Consider the following 23,139-nt stretch of genomic DNA (forward strand, 5'->3'; position numbering starts at 1 on the left):
AGTTTTTTCCCACAGGAAATCAGAAAACTAAAATTTTAGATTGTAATTGATCTATCATAATGAAACAAATTTTGTTTCAATTTGAAAAAAAACTGGCATGATATTTCAAGTTAAAATGTTGATTTGAAAGAATAATTTCCATTTCAAAATTTTGGAAAACTTCACACAGAAAACCTGAAACATTTAAACAAGAGACTTTTGACTTGAAATTTCTCATAGGAAATATTCCAGTTTTCCAGCCAACTGTAAATGGAACAGCTCTTATGCTGGATTCAGCCAAAGAAATCTTGTCTTTGAACTGTCCCACTCTCATTTTCCATTCTTTCCTCATACTTTTGCTTTGCTCTGCATCCTTTCTTTAATCTTTATTTCCTTTCATTCCTTCCTCCTTTCTCGCTCTCTTCGCTTTCCCTCCTCCTTTAGGAGCGTGACAGAACTAGTGCCATGAAACAGCAAATGTCCCTGGCTATTGCATGCTGTGCACAAAAGTGAAAGCTTTTTGCACGCTCTCTTTCTTTTCCCACTCTTATTCATATCACTCTTCCCCAGTCTTCTTGCTTTAGGGACTGATGGGCAATTGCAACTGAGTGACTTCTTAGGAACAGAGGCTGCTTAAATTTCAGGGACCTTAAAGTTTGAAGCTTCTGCTGTGGAATGATGCTCAAATGCTGATATGTTGGGATTATCCAGTTTTAATTATCAATTTATGGTAACATTGCCACTTACTATAACAGTTCAATCTTCCTGCTTCTTTTGTGTGGGTTTGTGTGTTTGATTGATTTATTTTTACAATAAACTGGAGCCTGCTAAAATCTCCAGAATTAGAGTGTTATTGGGCACTAGGAAATTTCCAGTGTTACTTGTATTTTGGGAGCTTGACAATCTACATTTAAATATTACGTAATGGCGATGGGCAAACTTCAAGCCATTCAGGTATTTGGTCTGAGAAAGCAAATACAAATGTTGCGGCTTTTTTGACTAGCTGAAACTCCAGGGTCAAATTTTCAAAACGCTCCTTAAAATACACACAGCAGTGTCATTTGCACATGCAAATGGAAAGCCCCTAATGGAAAGGACATCAGACTAAGGGCTGGTCTACACTACCGTGGTAAATTGAGCTAAGTTATACTACTTCAGTTACGTGAATAATGAAAGTGAAATTGATGTAGCTAGAGCTACTTACCACTTTCCCGCTGACTTACCTTACTCTTACCAAACCTGCTAAATTGGCATTGGTGCATCAATCGCAGCAGTGTAGATTTATCCAGTAGTGTAGACATGGGCTAAGAGTTGGGGTGCCTGGGTTTAGTCTCAAACCATGTCTCAGGCAATGTTTACACTACTGGCTAAATCGGCATTGCTGCGATTGATGCAGTGGTTTCAATTTAGTGGGTCTGGTGAAGGCACGCTAAGTCGATGGCAGGGCACTCTCCCATCGACTGCTGTACTCCATCTCCCTGAGAAGAGTAAGGAAAGTTGGCAGAAGAACATCTCCTGTTAACACAGCATGGTGTAGACACCATGGTAAGTGGCTCTACCTACGCTCACATAACTGAACTAACATAACTTAGATGGATTTACCGAAATAGTGTAGACCAGCCCTTACATTTGCCATTGACTTACTGTGCAATCTTAGGAAAATCTCTTCATTGTTCTGTCTCAGGTTCCAACTTTCTAAAATGGCAACATTAGTGCCAATCTTCCTTTGTAAATTGTTTGGACATTTATGAACGAGAGATCATTAATGATCTGAGGATGGCATGGATTGCACCCTCAGCAAGTTTGCAGATGACACTAAACTGGGAGGAGTGGTAGATACACCAGAGGGTAGGGATAAAATACAGAGGGACCTAGACAAATTAGATGATTGGGCCAAAAGTAATCTGATGAGGTTCAACAAGGACAAGTGCAGAGTCCTGCACATAGGACAGAAGAATCCCATGTACCACTATAGACTAGGGACTGAGTGTCTAGGCAGCAGTTCTGCAGAAAAGGGGTTACAGTGGACGAGAAGCTGGATATGAGTCAACAGTGTGCCCTTGTTGCCAAGAAGGTTAATGGCATTTTGGGCTGTATAAGTTGGAGCATTGCAAGCAGATCGAGGGCCGTGATCATTCCCCTCTATTCGGCAGTGGTGAGGCCTCATCTGGAGTACTGTATCCAGTTTTGGGCCCCACACTACAAGAAGGATGTGGAAAAATTGGAAAGAGTGCAGCAGAGGGCAACAAAAATGATTAGGGGCCTGGAGCACATGACTTATTAGGAGAGGCTGAGAGAATTGGAATTATTTTTGTCTGCAGAAGAGAAGAATGAGGGGGGATTTGATAGCTGCTTTCAACTACCTGAAAGGGGTTTCCAAAGAGGATGGATCTAGACCAGTGGTTCCCAAACTTGTTCCTCTGCTTGTGCAGGGAAAGCTCCTGGCAGGCTGGGCCGGTTTGTTTACCTGTTGCTTCTGCACGTTTGGCCAATCGCGGCTCCCAGTGGCCGCGGTTTGCTGCTCCAGACCAATGGGAGCTGCTGGAAGCGACGTGGGCTGAGGAACGTACTGACCGCCGCTTCCAGCATCTCCCATTGTTTTGGAGCAGCAAACTGCGGCCACTGGGAGCCGCGATCAGCCGAACCTGCTGACGCAGCAGGTAAACAAACCAGCCTGGCTCATCAGGGGCTTTCCCTACACAAGCAGCGGAAAAAGTTTGGGAACCACTGATCTAGACTATTCTCAGTGGTAGCAGATGACAGAACAAGGAGTAATGGTGTCAAGTTGCAGTGGGGGAGGTTTTGGTTGGATATTAAGAAAATCTTTTTCACTAGGAGGGTGGTGAGGCACTGGAATGGTTACCTGGGGAGGTGTGGAATCTCCTTCCTTTGAGGTTTTTAAGGTCAGGCTTGACAAAACCCTGGCTGGGATGATTTAGTTGGGGTCCTGCTTTGAGCAGGGGTTTGGATTAGATGACCTCCTGAGGTCCCTTTCAACTCTGATATTCTATGATTCTATGAGAATCTTTCAGTGCTTTGGTATTTCTGCTCTTGGTTCCAGGAAATGTATTGACTTTTGAAAAAATTAAAATAGCGAGCAAAAAGTTATCTGAATGTTAGTCAAGCTCAAAATAAGTCCAGTTTGAAATTGGTTCAAGTTTTGAGTAAAGTTCTATTTCATTTTATCTGGTTAAGTCATCCCTTGTTTAGGTTGATTGCATGGTCTTTTGGGCATATACAGTTTAATTGGATGGTCTTTTCCCTTCTTTATATGATGGGATATTACCTGCCAATGGGTCTGCTTTCTGACCCATAAGTATGCTCTAGTTCTTAATGTTTTGTTATTCCTCACTTGTAGAATGAGCTCCCATCTCATCTGAGACCAGATGGTAAAATTATTTAAGGTACATGTGCTTACATTTCATAAGATTGAGTTTTAACATATGTAATTTAAAATTCATTATTTATCAGCACTCTGTTAAGTACAGGTTTCAGAGTAGCAGCCATGTTAGTCTGTATTCGCAAAAAGAAAAGGAGTACTTGTGGCACCTTAGAGACTAACAAATTTGTTAGTCTCTAAGGTGCCACAAGTACTCCTTTTCTTTCTGTTAAGTACTGTGTAGTCTTTTGTAAACACAGGATTGATTGATCTACTGATAAATATGGGTTCTTCAAAGTATCAATGAGGAACTGTGCTCAGTGTATACCATCCAGAAGCTATTAGATTGAATTTCACTGCCTCATTGGGGAATGACTTGACAAAATAAGTTCCAACAAGTTGATAAGTTGTATGGGGGTATCTATATCTAGAACATTAGCATCAGTGGAGTCATCAGCTGGGACTCTTTGAAAGTAACATTGGAATGAGTGTATTAAAATCTGTAGAAATCAGTCATCCATGCAGTGCTGACAGCTTACAGAAATCCCTACCATTTTAAATGTATGTGCTGCAGCCCTCTGAAGTGAAAGAGTACACCAAGTCATGATGAGGATTTACTCTTTTATGGCCTGCAAATAGGAGTGGAATCCTGTCCAGTAAGGAAAGAGTTAAGCACTTAGTGGGGGTAGCAGTGCTTGCAAGGAACCCTTACATCCAGTACAATTAATACCCCTTGTGTTTCTTTGATCCTGGTCCTTTTGATTTTAACTCCTTTGATACAGATGTCTAGACAAATCCAAGTGCATTTACAATAAACATAATCTGCTTTGAAGGACATATGGTTCAGCTCTAAGAAGTACCAACAGAAACTATTTTATGTAATATAGTCCATCCATCACCTCTAGCTTTAAAAATGCAGAAAACAGCCAAGACATCGTAAATGCAAGTCTCTAAGGATATTTCTTCACTGAATCTATAAGGTATATAAAACAGGTAAATGTAAAGCTGTGAGAGCGGATTTATCCTTTTAATCTAGATATTGTTCTCACATTTGCTCACATGACTTAATACTACGAGCCCTCGGGGGTTGCGACACGTCTCAGGATCTTCACATGACAGTCATAAGCCTGCTTGATCTTCAGGAGCACATGGAAACCTAGAAATCATGCTGGCAGCATGTATTATAATCCTGTTTAAAGGAGCAAAAAACTGTATATCATATGTACACAGATAGATAATATCTTTTTAAAAGGCAAAATCTGTGAGAAAATTTGTTGAGAACTCTGTGCAATTAATTGCAGGAAGGTCTGATTTTTGGCTGTAAATTTGGGGACTGAATTGGGCTGGTTCACCAAACCAGACCAAAAAAAAAATTGGAGTTGTAAAAGGAGGTTTGTGATAAGGCAAGGCAGTTAAACAGCTGATAATGAGAGACAACTTCCCAATGCAGGGAATGCAGTACTGATGCCCTCATCATTTTTCATCAGATTTTCTTTCTTCTTAAGATTTAATGCTTCTTGCAATGGTACTATGATGCACATGTGCAGGATGGGTTCACAGACACTGGGAATAACTACTGTGTGTATTTAAGGTTGGAAGATTTGTTTGGGGTGGTCTACTGGTTTTTGAACTCTTGGATTTGGTATTCATGCCATTTACAAGGCAGGATGCAGTACACTAGAGACTTATTTATTTAAAAGCTCCTTCTAGTCTCTATGCAGACTGCTGAAGTCATGCAACACTCCCACGGGCATAGTCAGTACATTTCATGTTGATAGGCACCTAGTCCCGGTCTACTCTCATAAATTAAGTTGACCCATTTATGTTGCTCAGAGGTGTGAAAAGTCACACCCATGAGTGACATGGTTAAGCCAACCTAATCCCATATGTAGGCAGTGCTAGGTTGATGGAAGAACAGAAGGGGTTCACCTCCCTGAGAGGTAGTAGCTAGATCAATAGAAGAATTCTTCCATCGACCTAGCACTGTCTACATCTGGGAATAGGTTAGTTTTACCATGTCACTTATGGTGTAAATTTAAGGACTGAATCAGGCTGGTTCACCAAACCAGACAAAAAAAAAATAAGTCTCTTGTAAGGTATAATTACAAAGCTTATGTTCTACTGAGTGTGTTCATCCTGTTTGTTTGTATGTATTATTTCTATGTCTGGAATTAGGAGAATAAGATATAAACTTGTATTACTGAGGTAAACATATTAAGTGGAAGCCATTAAGGGTGCTTCAGAATCAATGAACTGTGAATGGGTTTGTTTACCTGCAAGGCTTCCTGTGTACTTGTTGGCCAGGTCTTAGGTAATGAAGGAGGCTTACAGTGACATGCGATCATATCACCTGAACCGGAATCCATCTTAAACCTGGTTCTTTTCCATTTAGAAGGAGGGATGTGGGTCCAGAGGGACAAAATATTCCTTCCTTGTATCAAAGCTAATAATAATAATAATGGGGGGGGGGGGTGGATCAGAACAAAGGGGATACCAGTCATAAAAACACCCCTGCTTTCCACCTAAGATGTATGCTGGAACTAACTAGGGCTGTACCAGGGAAAAGGATTGCGCCCAGACTAGGAAGGAGTCTAGTCTGTGAAAGAAGCTTATTGGAACATCTCTGAGAGTGAGATTTACCTGTAATTAGTTTCTTAGTAATTAGTATATTAGGCTAGACTTGCGAGTTTTGTTTTATTTTGCTTGGTAACTTATTTTGTTCTACCTGTTATTACTTGAAACCACTTAAATCCTACTTTTTATACTTAATAAAATCATGTTTGTTTATTAATTAACCCACAGTAAGTGATTAATACCTGAGGGAGCAAGCAGCTGTGCATATCTCTCTATCCAGTGCTATACAGGGCAGACAATTTGAGTTTACCCTGTATAAGCTATATACAGAGTAAAACAAATTTATTTGGAGTTTGGATCTCTTTGGGAACTGGGTGTCTGGGTGCTGGAGATAGGTGACCTGCTGAGCAGTTTTTGGTTAAAGTCTGCAGCTTCAGGGGCATGGACCAGACCTGGGTCTGTGTTGCAGTAGGCTAGCATATCTGGCTCAACAAGACAGGTTCTGGAAGTCCCAAGCTGGCAGGGAAAACAGGCTTAGAGGCAAATTCAACATGTCAGGTAACAGTCCCCAAGGGGGTCTCTGTGACCGAACCCATCACAAATGTTTTTATGGTAAATATGCTGTTCAATCCATAAATCTTTGCTACTGACAGCCCATCATCTGGCAATGATAGAATCATAGAATATCAGGGTTGGAAGGGACCTCAGGAGGTCTAGTCCAACCCCCTTGCTCAAAGGAGGATCAATCCCCAATTTTTGCCCCAGATCCCTAAATGGTCCCCTCAAGGATTGAACTCACAACTCTGGGTTTAGCAGGCCAATGCTCAAACCACTGAGCTATCCCTCCCCACAAAGACCTAATGCTTCCTATAGAACATTTTTAAGTCCTGACTAAACTATCCCTCTCTATTTCCAACCTGTAATAATAAGAAGGGCACAATATATTAAAAATACTGGTAATACCAGCTTCAGATTGGTAGACCCACAGCCCCAAAATAAAATAAAATAAAATAAAATACTGATAGATATTGGCCTGCATTAGGGACAGAACGGAGCTGTGAGTTCTAAGGGGAGCTTTGGAGCTTTCAGGAATCTCCGGTATGACATCCCCCAAAGTCCAAAAATTCTGAGTCAGACCCCTCAAGAAATCATGAGGTTGGCTTAAAATTCATAAGATTTAAAAAACAAAAATCACATTGTCTTTTGTCTGTCTTTTGTTTTTGTCATCCTTAGGGAAGCCACCTACCCGCAATATTTGTGTCTTCATGTCAGGGTCAAATTCAGCTTTAAATATATGCACAAAAATTCAGCTCCCCTGTACACAGATTGACAGGAACGCCACTTACCCTCTCCTATCCCCTAGGGGATGTGGGGAACTGTTGTTCTACCACTCTCATTTCTCCTACTTACCCAAACAGCTACCTCACTCCCATTTTCCCTCCGTGTTCCCATAGTCTCCTCTCCACCCCCTGCTCTACACATTCCCTTGCACCCATATTTCCCTCCTCTTCCCTTATAGTCTCCTACCCATCGCTCTCCTTCTGCCCCATGCCACGTTCCCCTGCATCCGCACGTCTATTTCATTCCATAACAAACCCCCCCCCACCCACACACACATTCACCAGACTCTTCATAGTTTCTTGTCTTGTTCCCAAAAAATCCCAAAGGATGTGTAACAGACCATCATCTACCTTCTGGGCACCCTGCCTTCAGCCACATGGGAAACAAAGGTTTGTCTTTGCTAGGGGCAGCTGCACTTCAATCATAAAGGTTAAAGGGACATGTAGCTACCTTGCTGAGGGCAGCCTGTGGTTTCAGCACCAATGACAGTAATGGGAAATGATGGCCATTTAAGATAAGGAGAAAACTTCACGCACTGTAAGTCAGAAATCAGAAAAAAATGAGAACCTCCTAAAAAATTCACCAAATATCACCCTCCTCCTTGGGAGGAAAATAGCTGCAGTGGATTCATCCTTACCAAATTCATGACATTGTCCTCTGCTGGCCTATTACTGCTGTAAGGTTTTATCATAGAGGCTTCTTGCCCCATACCTTTCCATTGTTGTGCCCCATTGATCAGTTGGGCACAACCTGACCTTCTTTTGGTGATCAGTCTTAACTGAAACAAACTCTACTGACTTCAGAGGGAGTATGTCTGAGTAATAACTAAGAACTTCAAGTGTTGGCATGTTGCAGGGTCATTCCGGGCTGTGATGCTTTTCTGAACAGTACCTCCAAAAATATCTTTGAAACTTGATTGCAGCTGCTACTCTAAAGAGTTGCTTGGCAACAAGTACCCACCCTACATATGAGATTTTGAACTTTGGGGGTGTTTCAGAATTTCCCCCAACTTCTCTAACATGAACATTTTCTGCATGATTAAGAGATGAGCAAGAGCTAAGTCACAAGAAGCTCTTTAAATAGGGCACTGAACTTTGAAATGGCTGCTGAAAAGCATCTGCTTTTGATGCATCTCTGCAATACTTTTAATATCTGTATGACTAGAAATGAAGCTTTGGATGGGGAGAGAATTTTTTCTTTGCTCCTCTGAAACTTTTGAAAAGGAGTTGGCTGTGTTTGATCTTCCTGACAGAAGAAAAGCTGCAGGTCACGACTTTGAATACAGAGATGCAGCTGAATGTTTTAAATGAGTACATAGTTGCATGCAAAAATAAAAAAAAGCTATGTAGAACATGAAATATCCCTTTTTATTTTTATAGCTGACATACATGGAGTCCTTTGTGGAATTAGCACTTTACATGATTTGTTACTTTTATATACAGATCCATTTTATATATATAGTTGCTAGCTGGAAATCTGGAGCATCCTAACATTATATTTAATGTGATGTAATATACTCTAGCTTGATTGAGCTCAAGGAAAGATAATTGCTCCTGGGTCATATTTAAGGCCTTGTAAGCGAGGAACAAGAAGCCCAGTTTAGTCAGACAAGAGCCTGAAATACTGGTGCAAAAGGCCACCAAACACTATTAGTTACATATCAAGACTAGCTCTTTAACGGGTAATGTCATACATATGGTAGCGTAGGCATCTGGTTTTGGCAGTAGCAATGGAGAGAGAAAAAATGGCACAGAGTTTAATGGGAACAGCTTGTGAAGGACACCACCCCAGCTTATGGCAAGTAAGGAGTAAATGCTTTGCTTAAGTGACTTTCACATCTCACACTGGCTTTCCTTCAGCTTTTATCATGTGTAAGTAGAATTTGGCAAGGTAAAAATGGCATCCTCCTCCTGTCAAGTGGGTGTTCTCCTACAGTGTCTCTGCAAATAGGCCCAGTCCAGGAGGGATTTGATGATTCAACGAATGGAGGCTCCTCAGAGTAGGCATCAGCTATTCTAGTTTGAATCAGATACAGTATGATTTTTACCCACTGCTGTAAATTGGCTCTGAGTACATCTTTATATGTCACTTTTGCCTACACACATTCTGAAATGTTACCATCCTCCTCTGAACTCAAAAAGGAGATAGGCATGTTTCAGCAGGCCTTTTGGCCCAAGATGTTAGCCAATATTCAGTGTCTTGTGGGTTGTTTCCATTAGGAGGAGAAAATGATGATGGATTCAGGTATTTCTCTGATGCAGTCGTATTTATTTACAAAGAATTACAAAGTCCTGTTTCCCTGAATACAGTTAGAATCAAACAGCAGAAGACAGTTTCTTTGCTCCCAATTTCAAGCCTCTTTCAGCCAGCACTCTATCCCAAAAGCTCTCTCTCTAGCTTTTTCTCCTGGCCATGCTGCCAGTGCTTGTTCCATCTGTCTCCTTGGGTTTCTACTGTCCCCCTCCCTCTCTCTCTCTCACACACACACACTTCAATCATCTATCAAATCAATCTCCTGCCCCACAGTTATCAAACCTTTGGGAAACCCCTTGGATATATGGTTTAGTCCTTGGGTCATGGTTTACCATTGTTTTAGCTATCGCTAAATAAAGGGGCATTTAATTGTTCCCTTGTTTAGCCTGAATGGAGGTCATGCCCAACAGCTTTCAATGAGGTGGTGTGATTGCCCAACCTCCCAGCATAGCAATACAATTGTGCTATAGAATAAGTTGTCCAGGAAGTGTAGAAATGCTACATGTTCTGTACATTCTTCATGCAGTCTTTGGTTTCCTGGGACACACTTCCTGCCATGAGCAGAAACAAAGATGCAGCTACACAGAGTCATGTGAAGTTTGTCTCCGTTTGTACATAATTCTATTCATAATAAAGGGTTTTCCTTGGCATGCATCTGCTCATCGGCAAGATGTTTCAACAGTGATTGTTTGGTTAGAGAACATTTGGACTAGGTTGTGCTTTGAAGGCAATGATCTGTATTGGGAGCAGTGCAGAGTTGCACCACCCCAAAGAAAGCTGTGGGGAGATCTTCAGGGATGCACAGTTCCTTGAAGAGCATCTGACAGAGAAGTTATGTGCACAATGGACACTTACCTCTCTTTCCCACTATGTTCCTTGGCTTTTTGTTCGGATCACACCTCTTAGTGTGTTAGAAGGGAATAATCTTATGAGTACATGAACTTCAATTAGATGTGACTCTTATACAGGAGACCAAGACATGAAGGAGGCTTCTTGTGCCTTTTTAACCCTTTCTACACACCCTCGCAAAGGCAGTCACAATCTGGCCCATAGTCTTCATTGGAGTGGAACCTTTGTTTTTGAAATACTTCAAAAGAGAAGAATACATGTCTGTGTGAGAGAGAGTGCACACGTGTGCGTGCAAGTTTTCTGGGTGCGGGGGCAGCATGGTAAAGCCTAAGTGCTCAGACTGAAGTTTTCTTTTCACTTTCATTGTAGTGGTTAAAAATCAGAATGGGGATTCTTTTCCAGCTGGCTGTGTTACAACTTAGCAAAATTGTGTCAAGAGGGTGAAATGTGAAGGGCAACAACGAGCTGCATTACTGTAATTATGTTATTATCATTTCCATTTTATAGCAGACAAGATAGTTTGAAGCAACTATTAGAAATAAGAGAGAGAAATGGCTCAACCATTTTGGCTGATACTTTCCAAATAGTTAGCCTGAGGAAGACACATGGCATGTCAAATTGCTGCCCAAATGGTTAAATTTTGGCAAACATCTTTGGATGTGTTATGTTTCCATATATAATTTGTACAGACATCAGAAATTATTCCTCTACCCCAACTCCCATGCAAATCTGAGAACATAATGCAAGTATGCATATGTCCAAACTCTGTACCTCTATCACTTGATGATGATAATTATCAGACTGACAGTACAGCAAGCTGGCGACGTACAGTGTAGGATGAAGAGAATCATTTGAATTTAAAATGTCTTGATAAATCATGCTACAAGTAAGGTATGTGTTTCAGAGGTGTAGAATCTAATATCGAGCCCAAATTTTAAATGAATATATTTTAGGGGTGAATTTTCCAGTAAGGGCCTGTTTCTGCTCCCATTGAAGTAAATAGAAGCAGGATTTGGCTAAAAATAAGCACAAAACTCACATTAGCTTTGTGGCACAGTATCATAAGATTTGGGGTGCAATCCAGATCAGTAAGGAGGTGTGACCCTGAGCGTCTCACAATGCTTTGCTATTATAGCTCCCAGCCTGGGATGCTGACAGACAGCAACAAGTACGTAGGTCATACCCTGAGTGTCTGTGCGCTATGCAGCCAGCCCTGGTTCAGCAGCTCTGACCCCAGCAGCCTATCTAAAGCCCCACAGCCCTACTCTGGCTTCCACCAGCCTTGGTTACAACCAGCAAGATGACTCCAACTCACTCCCAGACCCAAATTTTCCCCAAAGCATCTGCTCTGCAATGTCCAGCCCTCTCCTGGACAGTCCAGAGAAATAATTAAGTTTGTTGGTTCCTTTAAAGAGACAAAAGCACATTGCCGCTTACTAACTTAAATGGGGTAAATACACCCTTCCCAGCAAACATGGCACTGAGTTGATTTATAGTAAAAATAAAACACATTTATTAACAACAGGGCATGGGTTAAGTGATGCCAAGTAAAAGCAGTAAAGGTAGAAAGGGTTAAGAGCAAATTTAAGTGAAAATACATCTAAAAGTCTAAAACTTAATCTAGCTAGGTACAGGCTTTGTTCAAGATGGTTTCTCTCACCAATTTTCGTTCTTCCCAGCCATGGCTGACTTTCTGTCAGTCAGAACCTTCCACAGAAGCACAAGGGCCTTTCTTACTTTGTCTTCCTGGGTGAAAGATCTTTGCCTGAATAGATTTCTCACCTATATTCAGTTCCCAGAGACTTCAACCTCCCTTGGTTGAAGAACCCATCTTTCTCAGCTTGCAAGTGCTCTGTTTCCTTGTGTCTATCTAGTGATGGATAATTGAGAGGTTCTCTACCTCTCCCTGTATTGTCCAGTAAACCTTTGGAAAGAATCTTTTTCAAAGTTCATTGATCTTGCTTCAAGAGGCAGGCTAACTTCATGCTGTTCTTCCTTTCCTGTGTTCTTCCCATCCCCCTGCTGATTTCTATGTAACTGGGGCTTCCATTGTTTTTGGTCAGGTTGCATAATTTATTTGGAGACAGGTAGAGAGCTGTGGTTTTCCCTCCTGTTTCAAAGAGACCAGTTTCTCCCTTTGTTTGCTTCACAGACTGTAAAGTGTAATATTAATGAGTATTCATAATTCCTTATGTAGTGTCAATACATACAATTTACAATGATATTGATCTCCAGTGTGTCATAGGCTTTTGTAAAAGACATTGCTCAATAGACTTCTATAATATAGTAATATTGTATACAATCAATTGATTCAATTGCTTATCTCTTGAGGTTCAGCACCCCTGTCTTTAAGGACCAGTAAACCTTGGCAATGTATTTTTTGAAAAGTAAAACCCAGACCAAGCTTCATTCTCCTCCTGGGTGTAGATGCCATGCTGTCTCCTCCTCCACTTGCTAGCTTTGTTTACCTAGTATGTAAAAATGGACCTTCGTTGTCATTGCTTGAAGACCGGGCTGGTCAGAGAATAAAATACACATTCCTTTGTCCACAGGCACCAACTTTCCAAAGTGCTGGGGGGGGGTGTTCGACTCCTGGCTCTGACCCAGGCCTTGCCCCCACTCCACCCCTTTCCCCAAGGCCCCATCCCTGCCCCTGCTCCAGCCACACCCCGCCTTTCCCCACCCAGTTCCGCCCCCTCCCCTGAGCGCACTGTGTCCTCCTCCTCTCCCCGCCCTCCCAGTCTCCTATATACCATGAAGCAGCTGATTGCAGCAGGCAGGAGGCGCTCAGAGAGAGGGAGAGGCACTGATTCATGGAGCCCGCTGGCGAGTGGGAGGTGCTGGAGTGGGGGAGCTAATGGGGAGCTGCCAGTGGGTCAGCACCCACCATTTTTTCCCCATGGGAAAAATAGCCCTGAAGCACCCAGGGAGTCGGCACCTATACCTTTGTCTAAGAGAAATCTGTTTACAACTCTCCCTGACATGCCTGGTTTAACACACTTTAGTCATAATTCTAGCATATATCCATAGCTCTAAATATGCACTACACATACATCACACAAAAATATTAATGATCAGTGAGTTGGTAGTTTTCAAATGATACCTCACAAGGCATAGTTTGTACAAAGATTATAATTATAATAATTATAATAGTGTGTAGGGTGTGAATACAGGAGTGCGTAGGGTCATATACAGTAATCATATACATCATCAAAAGAAGAATATGCCACAAGATATTCTCATGTAAACAACAGTGTGTACTGTGCACACATCCTGTGATGTTTTTTAAAACCCGTGAGTGGTAATTTTTCATGGTAAAATTACAGATTTTTGAACTTGCTGTATTTCAAGAATTATTTCCTATTGTAGGTGTGAAATTCATCCTGTCGTGAAAGACCCAGACAAGGTCCTCTGAACCACTTACACCCCTAGGTGGGGCTCCTGGTAGACTAGTTATGTGGATTCAGTAGCACTAATACTATGCCAAGTGTGGAGTGGCTGTGGATGATATTTCAGATGATAGGTCTGAGTAGCACCTGTGGGTAGGATTCCCCACAGCCAGACCCCAGATTGGGAAGAGATTGGATTCTGCTTGCATAAAGTCTGATTAATCAGGTGTTTTGTAAGTGAAGTTAATTTCTTCTTAACAGAATCTTTCAAATCTCTGTTGGCACTCCTTTTCTCTCCATCTTTTACTGAGTTATTTTCACTGTAATTAATCAAGTTACTACTTTCTGATTTCACAGCATCTTGTGTCTAGTATGTAGCCAGTCACCTCTCTATACCTATGTCAACTATGATATCTCACCAGCAGATGCTGTTTTAGAAAAGTGCACACTGTACAAAAGTTTTACTTTGCATCTTGTCTTTGTTCCTTCTCAGTAGCTTTGCGGCAGCTTGGTCCCTTGTCCCTGTGAGTGTCTGTGATCTTTACCTTCCTTTCCCAGCTGCATATGTCATAAGAGAGGAAAAACTGATTATTCCGATACCGAATACAAGTTATAATTGTTTAACATGGAAGCTTGGTCCACACATAGGTTCATATATTGTTTAAACCACTCTCTGAATCAGCATTCCATGTTAGCTTGTACGGGGAGACTTTGGCAAACCAGTAAAGTGCCTGAAACCACTGTGGCTTATTGCTAAAAGCAGCCATGTAAGCAGGCTGTAAATTGGCCATTCAGCACTCTCAGTTTGACCAAGGCAGGAGTTGGGGGGCGGGGAGTTTTGGGTGCCACAGAAAGGCAGCTTGACCCCGGGTCCTTCCTGATAAGAATTGTGTTGAAGTGGCTGATACATGCATTTTCGAAGAGCAGGATGTGCCCCAGGAATGTCTATTGGAGCCTCAAGGCTGCAAACTCTGGAAAAACCCACACCTGGTTAATCGATAATCAGAAGGAACCTCTTGCTTGACTATTGAAACTGCTTACTTAACAATTTTCTTTAAGGGACATGTCATTCTATTACTAATATATAAAGAAGGGGGAAAAGTTTGAGGCAGTTGGACTCTTTTTGGACTCTCCCTCTGGATACATCTTGCACTCCCCACTGTCAGACAGAAGTTTTGGCCACCGGAAGCCTGCCGCTGTGCCATTCGAGAGCCACACTCAGCTTTGGTAATTATCAAGGGTTGGGGGTGTTTTACTAACCTTTTGCTGACATGTGTTAGTGCTTAAGACTAAGTAAAGTTTAGCTTTAAGTGAAAGCACTTTTGTGTTATCCTGTTTGTGCCAGCCATCTATCGGTCGGATGGCCGTGTCTCCCCTGATTTATTTCCTGACACCACCTTGCACAGAGTAAAAGTTACCAAGAGCTTTGGGTTGAAAGAACCCCAGGTAACAAAGGAGCTACAAAACCAACCTAAAAGTAAGACATTGATTGGATGCTACATCTAGTTCTTAACTCCCACAGATAATCTGAGGAAACAGGATCTTTCATTGGTTGTCATTTCTTTTAGTGAGGTGCATCAAACTTCTTTGGTTAGCTTGAGGTCTCACCCCATTCCTGTCCTCGGTGCACTGGGAGGAGTTTGGATGATCTTTTTTTATGCAGTAGAGCTGTCAGTGGTGCCAGCCTCCTCCCCTCCAAATGAGTAACATCAAAAATATAGTGAAGTGTAGGGTCCTTGAAAGATACTGAACCAGATCCATAATATGTCCGGAAAACACTGACTGTAAGACACAGGAAAGCTAGAGTCCAGCATCATAGCTTTGAATAACACCTAGATCCTGTAGTTTGTGTGGGAAGGATGACTGACCCCATGACTCAAGCAACTGGTGACTGTTTCTTTCTGGCTACTGTTGCACATCATCTACAGCAGCTCTAATTTGGAAGTTCCTTTAATAGAGCCAGAAATAAAAGTAGTATGCCTGTTGAATGGGACAGTACACTGCAGCTGCTTTGCTCTGCTTCAGTGACTCAAAACAGCCCTACACTGCCCAAATATACTGGGTTTTTACAGCTACTTTATGTCACTGGATTGGTACAAAGCAGCCAAAGCACACTGATGAATCTGGCCCAGTATTTGTAACCTCAGTGTGGAACAAGTTCAAGAGTTCGGTGGATTGGTTTACATATCTGCTAAATTTATTTGATTAAAGTAAAATGTCATTGTTTTGGGTGGGTTTCCTTTGGCGGGGGGTTCCCTTTGTTGTTTGAAAGTCTTTCTTTTATTAGAAGAACAGTTTAAAATGTTAATATTATATATATCCAAGCTGCTATTGTGTATCTTGTATTTGGATACCTGTTATGTTGTTCTGTACAACAGATCTCCAATAAAAACTGATTTTTTTAAAAAAAGAAAGAGAATTATGATTTTGTGTTTATAATTGGGCTCATTGGCAAAACATTTTAGAAGAACATATACATTTATGATAATGGTCCCAATTAAATTCTGATGTAACTCCACCAAAGCCCGTACAGTTACACAAGGGATGAATTTGGACCAGTGAGTTCCAGTAAATATTCAGAGTCAGCCATTGAATATTATCTTGAATGAATTGCATTCAAGTCAGTATTTGGTGTGAATACAAATGTTGCTTCCACAAACTGAATTCTAACCCAATATTCAATAAATCATATATCTACAAAAAGGGCATTGGTCTGGCCTTATGGATGTATACTGCACATACTTGTTAAAGTGGGGCCAATCTAAAATCAGAACATGAAAAATTCAGAAGTACATTATGCAACCTCTGCAAGTTCTGTCAGGTAGCAACCTTCATAGCAACAGAAAAGTTAAAATGTTCATGCTTTTTAAAAACATAAAATTCCTTAAAGCTTTATTAGTATATATATATTTTCAATTTTACAAAAACTACGAAGGTATGGGACTGCATTGTTTCATTCTTACATTTTAAAATTAAAAAATAAGGCATGTATGGATAAAAGTGGAGCCACAGTCAGGGCAACAGTTAAAAAAAAGCCAAGGGCCATATACATTACATCCTTCAGTTATTGTGTATAATATTCCAGCCTGTTAAGCTATCCATCTGTTATGTATAATCAAACTACAATAGAAATAGTAGAAACAGTAAGTGAAAAGATTAAACAAAAAATAATTCAGCATAGTTATATATCAAAATGTACTTAACATATACTATGTAATTATGGTCTCTGATCTCACAGCCTGATCAAAGTCAGTCTAATTACAATTAATTAAAAGAGTCATTTATGCAAAGGAGACAATCAAATAATTTCTTGCTCTTCCTAGATTTAAAGAATGCTGTTTTATAAAACCATAAAAGGGAGTCAAGATAATAATACATTGTTGATACGTGTCTTGTGGTGAGTTAGTTTTTTCCATAGACAATATGAATTTTTAATTAATATTTTGACCATATTTTAATGCGTTGATTTTTGCAGCTGAAATGAGGTGGGCACATGGGTACATACAAACTAGGGTGACCAGATGTCCCAATTTTATAGGGATAGTCCCGATATTTGGGGCTTTTTCTTATATAGGCTCCTATTACCCCCCACCCTCTGTCCCAATTTTTCACACTTGCTGTCTGGTCAGCCTAGTACATGCATTTAGTATTCGTATGCAATGAAAAAGTTTGAAAGGAAAGATAAAAAATAATGAGTAGGTCTGATTTTCATATCTGATTTTCATTTATGTAAATCAGGGGTAACTAGGATCAAGCGTAGTATCTGTTCTTAGCAGTTTAATATCTGGTATGTCCTTTATTGGAGGACGGTATATTAAATTGATTTTTGAAACAGGGTGATGGAACAGGAGCTTGCTCTGTCCACCCCATGCATCGACCTGGTATTGCAGTGCCTCCAGGAATGGAAAAAAAACCCAAAAACCTCCACTGAAGTCAACAGATGTACATGGAAGTAAGGCCACTGTGAAACCAGTATCAGGAAATCAGTGTCTGCACAATTAATCCTGTATAAGGGCACGTCTGCACTGTAATTAGACACCTGTAGCTGGCCCATGCAGCTAACTTGGACTCATGGGGCTTGGGCTGTGTGGCTGTGTAATTGGGGAGTAGACGTTCAGACTTGGGCTACAGCCCAAGCTCTGGGACCCTCCCACGTTACACGGCCTAGAGCCTGGACTCCAGACCGAGCCTGAACGTATACACTGCAATTAAACAGATGCTTAGCCTGAGCTCCTGTTTTTAATTGCAGTATAGAGATACCCTAAGAGACCTACCGCCCTTTCAGACAACCTCCTGCTACAAAAGACCTGCCCTGCAGTATCTCCAAACACTATAAGAAAAATTGTGATCCTCTTTTTGTGTGTGATACTTTGGGTTTCTTTTTTATTATTATTAAGGTTTTGTTCACTTAAAATTCCCGTAACTGGCATTACTGTTTTCCTTTTTTAAAAAAAGGAGTTTCCGTTTCCTTTAAGGGCATCATATTTGAGTGCATAACTGTGTAATAAAACAGCTGTACAAACTTAAAATAGCATATGGTCTATTGATCAAAACCTGGATAGGCTGAAGTGAGCTAAATTTAGCTTAATTTTAATAGCTAAGGATCACATTCTAATATCCTTTATTTTGCTGGGTAGTACACTACTCCATGACGGAGCAAAGGTAGAGATGTACAAATAATGGATTGTATGGTTCACTGGCAATTTTTAAAAGTTTTTAAAATTTCATTTCGGGTCAAACAAAACGTTCCATTTTGGCAAAATCAGAATGTTTTATTTTGTGTTTGACCACTTTTTAACATTTTTAGTTATTAAAAATAAAATTAAAGGACATTTTGAAAGAAAAAGTCATTTCAAACCAAAGTATCAAAAAGTTTTTGTTTTGAAAATGTGAAAACAAAACATTGTGATTTTTTTGGAATTTTGGGTTTGTCTTTGTTTTTTTTCAAAATGCACAATTTGGCAAAACCAACACAAATTCACAAAACACTAAAGGTTCAGTGTAGCTGAATCTTAATTTTTTACTAAAAAATGTTTCAGACAAAAGTTTTTGCCCCACTCTACTCATAGGCTTAGGTACTACTTGTGAGGTGGAGCAACCAAATCTATTAGACCTCTTTATTTGAGGATTTAATTAGTTAGATTATCAGGTTTAATTATCAAGATAATTAATAAACCTTATATTTAAGGGATAAAGCTCTTATATTTCAAGGTCAGAGTTGTTGATAAACAATAAAGCAATATATGCAAGCAACACTTTTTAAAGTAAATGAACGTACAAAGAAGTTCCCATTAACACAGCTGAAAGGGTCAGCCTTGAGAGTTTATCATTCACAACAACTGTACTGCATAAGAAAGAATAAAAATAGAACTGCTGAAGGCAAACTGGGTGTTTGTAGTCAGATCTATTAAAAGCTTACAATGCAATAAATGAAAAAAAGTCACAAATCCTGTTTATAAAACTAATGAAATATTACATGGAAAATTGCAGCCAGAGTGGTGCTATATTGTTATGTTCTGCGATGCAGAAGAAAAGCAGGATGGCATATTGAAGGAATCTGACACTAAAGAAGGGCAGCAGAGAATTAGAAAAATGACATCAGGATTGTGGAGGTAAAGAGTAGGAAAGTGATAGAGTGAAAACATAATAAGCAGGTAGAATATTAGATGATAGGGAAGAAAGGGAACAAATGAATACTGAAAAGGACAACCAGATTCAAGTGTATGAAATAAGAAATACATTAATGACTAAACTAAATGTGCATGGATATTATACTCACAATTTCAGTAATATGTACTCCTACATATATGGAGATTGCACATTACAGCTATCACATATTCTGTGGACATATTGAAAATTGCCTTTTCATTGATTTAATGAAAGAAAATGGGGGCAGGGAGGAAATGATTTCCTGAGTATAGTCATGAGATACTTCTTTTTTTTTCTCCTAACTAAAGTGAATCTTTTGTGTCCTGTGAAGAGGAAAGAGTTAAATGACTAAGTAAGAATGTAGCTTGTTGTGTTTCTTGGTTTCACACGGAATTTTTTGAGAATTAATTACTGAAAAGATTGCTTAGGTAATTCACAAAACTAAGGAAAAGGCAAATACATTTAGTTTGTACAATATTGCATTTAGTATTAATTGACAAATAATATATTGTGATTAAAATACCATATATTAAGGCATCAGCCCAAGAGGGTGGAGTTAGAGTTGAACAGAACTGTAATTCTCTCTTGCCTTGACAAAAGTTTCTATGACCCACTCAGATCCCTTCAGAATGCTGCTACAAAGATCTTTTTCCTAGTCTGTCACTTTAACCACGTCACTTCTCTCTGTGCATTGCTCCACTGGATCCCTCTTCTCTATTGCATCGAACATAAGCTGCTTGTCTTTACTTTCAAGGCCCTTCACAGCCTGCTGCAACCCTACCTATCATCTCTCATTTACTATCAACATGTCAGCTCCCACTGATGATCAGCCCATGGTGCCAGCCTCCATCGCCCACTTGTAACATTTTTAAACAAGCACCTTCATGCTTTCTCCCATGCTACCCACACTCTTGGAAGGAACTGCAAAACTATTACATTATCCACTTTCAAAACTCACCTTTTCTATGATGCCTACAAAAAACTTGACAATGGCTAGGCTACTGGCCTGCTGAGACGACTGCCTGGCACGCTGACTAATATTGTCTCATTACTTCCTTGTGCTCCTCATCTGTCTTTATCTATCTGTTGTCTTGTATTTTACATTTAGATTGTAAACTGCTTGCGGCAAGAACCATCTTTTTATTCTGTGTTTGAACAGTGTCTAGCACAATCATCTATCTGTAAGTCTCCTAGGTGCTACCCTAGAACACATCAATAATAATAATAATAATTAATCATTCTGTTTATTAATTTTAAGGTATTGATTTTAGCCCTTAATATTGTTTTGATGATATTGCAGTATTTGGAATGGAATCATTTATTATATTATTACAAATTATTTATATTGCAATGTTAATTTCCCCAACACTTTAAATATTAAAAAATGAGATTTTTTGCCATTATATGCATCAGGCAGCAAAATAATAAAGCACATGCTTAACTTTAAGCATGAGACTATTGAGCATATGTTTATGTGCTTTTCTGGATCAGAGCCATAATGTCTGTTGGTAGCCAGTAGATTTAGTTCAAGTCCCATTATGTGCATGGGCTGTGAGCCCAAACCCTAAGAATTCGAACATGTAAAGGCATTGTCCTTCAGATAAGATGTTAAGCTAAATATCTTTCTATCTGTACCTGGTGGTTTTTCAAAGTGGAAACTTAAGTCTTCTGATACTTTTCAAAAAGAAAAGGGAACGTGGCATGGTCAGCATTCCAGCACTGAAATCATTTCTTTGTAAAATACTTTGTGGTATCTAAAGTATGAAAGGTGCAACAGAAAAACAAGTTTTGTTCTATTCCAGTAGATCAATCCTAATAAGGTCTCCCAGGATTCATGATTTGGCCAATGATGGTAATTACAGTACATCATAATGGCATTTAAATGAGGTCTCCAAAGATGTGCATTGACATTTTCCCACCACCATCTTGCATCCTAATGGCATCATAACAGGGATGCTTAGGGATCTTCTCTCTTCTTGAGATTCATACGTAAGTCCCATTAATATCAATGGGAGTTATGCACATGTAAGAAGGGAAGGATATACCCTTACTTCATAGAATTTTCATAAAAACAGTTGTACAAAGTAGCTAGTAAGCATAATACCAGCAGCTAGTTTTCAAATGGGCCTGCAGCCCCTTCTAGGGAAAATGCTGGAGAAATAGCTAAGGGACTTTTTTTTGCCAAGTTCCTCCTGAATTATTTTATGGGGAAGTCGGGGTTTGCCGCTGTGGATCTACCCTACAAATACCGCAGATCCCTAGGAGGCCAGGACTGTCACGTAGAGATGCAGTTGTGACAGATTGACAATATCCCGCAATATCCTGGGCAACCTTGTGGAATTAAGATAAATGTTAGTGAATTAATTTAAACTTTATTGAATTAGGTTTAATACTTTTGGAGTCCATTGTAATAAAATATGGTTGTGTATGTGTTATTGTGGTATGTGCATGTAAGATCTCTAGGAGGAGGGAGATGCTAATTATTCTTCTGGTTATCAGCCCTTTGAAGCTGCCCTTGGAAAGGTTCACATAGATCAGTTCAAACTGGATTCTTCAGGGGCCAACAGGCAAGAAAGGGTTTTTGAATAAATAGCCTCTTTTTAAACATGTTCATGGCCTTTTTCCTGATCCAGCAAATGGACAGGACCGCTGATCCACAGAGGGCCCTAAACGTAGGGAAGTGATGAAGGACTGGGCCTACTGAGTCCCCATAAGACTGTGGGCTTGTTCTGAGCTGAAGCTGTGATGAACTTCAGACTACTTGTCTGGGGTTTTGAAGGACTGCTCCTGCCAGAGCCCATGTTAGTGTCGGGGTGACCTCTGGCTGATTAGCATTCATGTAAGTTCTTTTATTGTTTTTAATCTGTTTTCTCTATCGTGCTTTTACCTTAAAATAAAATAGGCTTGCATAAAAATAGCTATGTGGTAACTATAACTGTGGGAAGCTATACGGCGAACCATCTCTGAAGAGAAAGTAAGCAGGCCTGCTTGAGCAGCCTTTTGTGGTATTGGCAGACCAGGTGCAAGCTCATGCCCTAGGCATCACTGTACACTGACATAGCTGGAAAACAGCTGGAATACATAGCTAGAAAACAGTCTGGCTCACCTGTATGCTAACATTGCTAAAATAGGTATAGATTTATAGAGACTTGTTTAGTGTTTGGATTTTATTAAATGCTTGTGAGTTGCTGCATGCATTAGTCTCACTACAGTATCTGTATCCCATGTTATAAGATAATATTTAAATGTTTTCTCTGTAACTATAAAAGTGTTGCTATGAATCTGGAAACTCGCACAGGGAGGAAAGAAGCATTACCAAGTGTGAAATACTAGTTTACCACAAGAGGTGTCCTGTCCTGCCCAACAAAAGGAGGTCTATAGACACCAGCCAAATCTTTGTGGAACATCAGTGAACAAAAGTCTTTGTTGATCATTTTCCATATACTCATGAAGAGGGGGTGTGCACAAACACTCATACAATCACAGCTTGAACTCTGGGGGAGGAAATAAAAATCTCTGTCAAGAAGAAATTGTCATGCTGCTTGGAATTTGGAAAGGGCAATATTTCTAAGCTTAAGCAAGGGATGCCAAGCTGTTTAGCTTGGGTTAGCCCTAAAGGACATATAGAGCATGCATATTACAGCAGTTTCTATTATTTTTGGAATCTAAGACTGTAAGTTGTTTGGGTGTATGTTTACCTGCTTTAATCTTGTAAACAACTCTCAT

At 40.1% G+C, this 23,139-nt stretch overlaps 1 non-coding gene across 1 annotated transcript; it reads left to right on the forward strand.

Moving 5' to 3' along the window:
• The first annotated feature begins 17,495 nt into the window (after positions 1-17,495).
• On the forward strand, positions 17,496-17,679 carry LOC119850258. Its single transcript, XR_005290793.1, has one exon. It is a non-coding gene; the product is annotated as a U2 spliceosomal RNA (small nuclear RNA).
• Positions 17,680-23,139: the final 5,460 nt, after the last annotated feature.

Source organism: Dermochelys coriacea, chromosome 1 (assembly GCF_009764565.3).
Source record: "Dermochelys coriacea isolate rDerCor1 chromosome 1, rDerCor1.pri.v4, whole genome shotgun sequence".
Lineage (NCBI taxonomy): Eukaryota > Metazoa > Chordata > Testudines > Dermochelyidae > Dermochelys > Dermochelys coriacea.